Genomic DNA, 2,587 nt, shown 5'->3' on the forward strand with positions numbered 1-2,587 from the left:
GCCGCTGGCCTCTTCTGTGGTCTGACCGGTGTGGAGAACCGAAATGGACCGCTTCCTTCCCCCGTCTCGAACCCAGAATTCAGCACTGAGTACCGTGCTTGCACAGCTGGCAGAAACTGCAGCGCTGTATCCCTGCGCCACTATCTCCTCCTCGTTTCCCAGCGCACCCTGCAGACTCTAGCCGCGGGGCAATTTGCTGAATAAGCAGTGTTACCCTCCGTGTGACAAATCTCTCGCGTTTGAGCCCCCGTAGCCGATCCTCGTGCGATGGAAATCCTTCCTCCAGGTTCCGGAGCACCCCACTATTGCTGGAAATTCCTACCAAGATAGCCTTTAGCCGTCCTGACTTGTCATACTCCCACACAGTGACACGGCACCCGGGGGCAATGCACTCCCCTCACCGCCATCTTCCAGCCTCCTAAATTTTTATTTTTAAAATCTCTAATACAGGCCTACTGTGAGGATGGCCTTAGGCTTGAGGCTAAGCAACTCCATTTTAAAAACTCCAGCTTGAAACCTGCAGTTTCACCAGGCACACCCACAGAGCCCTCTAGTATGGCCTCAAACAAGTCACTTCCCCTCACTCTGATAAACAGGGAACGCATTTCTTTTTCTTATTGCTGTTGACAGACATTGAAATCTTCAAGGTGATCTCCTAAACCAATATTTTAAAAACTCAACAAAAAGCAAACAAATTAAAAATGAACAAATGATGTAAACAGATACTTCACCAGAGAAGATATATAATTGGCAAATACACACGAGAAAACACATTCCATGTCACTGACATTAGAAAATTGTAAATTAAAAGGAGATACCATTAAACACCTTTAAAATGGCTAAAATCCAAAACAGAGATTGCCAAATGTTGGTAAAATGTGGAGCAACTGGAACTCTCATTCACTGTCAGAATGCAAAAAGAAAACCACTGGCACACTCTTACCCTATGATTCAACAATGATAAACCTTCATTTCCTCCTAATCTTTTTATGAATACACTAATATGATTAAAATGATGTTCACATGCTGTTGAATCTTACGACAATTTAACTAGATTTTTAAAAGTCTATGTTTTTTTTAATAAAAAAGTTTTTGTTTTCATGTAATTGATTTTTTTGTGTGTGTATGCTGATACATATCAACTTGCTACATACAGGATGAAGCTTGCTGAATGTTTCTACAAATTACCTTTGCATTCAAAGGGATACACATAGATTTGTGTTAATACTATTACATAGAATGGATGCCTTCTGCAATGTTTTTTGGTTATTGTTGTTGTTGCTGTTTGGATATCAGGGATTCAATTCAGGGTCACTTGAATACTAAGCCATATCCCCATCCCTATATTGTATTTTGTTTAGATACAGGGTCTCACTGAGTTGTTTAGCACCTCATTTTTGCTGAGGCTAGCTTTGACCTCATGATCCTCCTGCCTCAGCCTCCCAAGCCGCTGGGATTACAGGCCTGAGCCACTGCACCCAGCGTGTTGTTGTTTTTAACCTACTGAGGATTCCACCTTGGAATGTGAAGGTGTTTTGGGGAATCTTTGAATGGGTGTCTCCCTGTTCGAAGCAAGTGAGCATGGATCAACAGAACCTTCATTACTAGTCCTTAGACATTTAACAGATAAGCACATTTGTGTGCCTGGAGGATCCATCAGGTCTTTTAAACCCTGTCTGCTCTCAACCCACATCATACCCTCTAAATTCTAACCCATTCATCCTTCTAGCATCTTCTGGTGGGAATTCAGTTGTGTTAGTGTGTGGTTAAAACATTTAGCATCAATAGGAACTATGGAAGCAGTTACATTGGGGACTTCATTGTTCTGTGCATGATAGATTTTTCTCCTTGTTTTTTATTTAAAGTTCTTCTTGTGGCTATTTTAGGACCCTATAATAATATATTAGTAAAAATTTCTCAGTATATTTAACATGCACTGAGTAAAGTTCTGGAAAGTATAACAATTTAGCCTGTCTTTCCTTTACCCCTCATAACTCATGGCTCTAGTAACTCAGCTCCGGTATATCTGATATTGACATTTGAATGTTTCTACTTATATCTCATTAGAACTCTCTCTGCTTATGGAATCACATGGTATATGCTTATTATCTTATTCCATGTTTGATTTCTTATTCATCTCTTCCAGAAATTATTCAGTGATTTGCTTCATCAAAACATCTTTCCTGTCTGGTTGTATGGAATTATTATTTTTTTTTCATTTCTTTGGACATTTCAGTGGGATGATTTACAGAGCAGTAGAAATAGATTTATAGTAATTTTGAGATTCCTTCAACTACATTTCTTAATTCCCATTGCAGCTATTTTAATTCAAATTCATTAATACATAAAGTTAACATCCTTACGATGTTTAAATTTTAATTAAAAACTATGTGTAGTTCTGCATATTGATATTATCTATTGAATTTGAAACAATATTTTTGAGGTTCAAGTTAACTGTTTTGATGTCTTTTTTCCCTCTTTTCCAAGATATTGCTATTGAAAAGTATACAGGTGCCCACAAATGTGTGTATACAATAATAAGTCAGTCATACAAGTGATCACTTCTTAAAGTCTGTTTGTGTTAATA

The sequence above is a fragment of the Marmota marmota genome, unplaced genomic scaffold (assembly GCF_001458135.2).
Source record: "Marmota marmota marmota unplaced genomic scaffold, marMar, whole genome shotgun sequence".
Classification (NCBI taxonomy): Eukaryota; Metazoa; Chordata; class Mammalia; order Rodentia; family Sciuridae; genus Marmota; species Marmota marmota.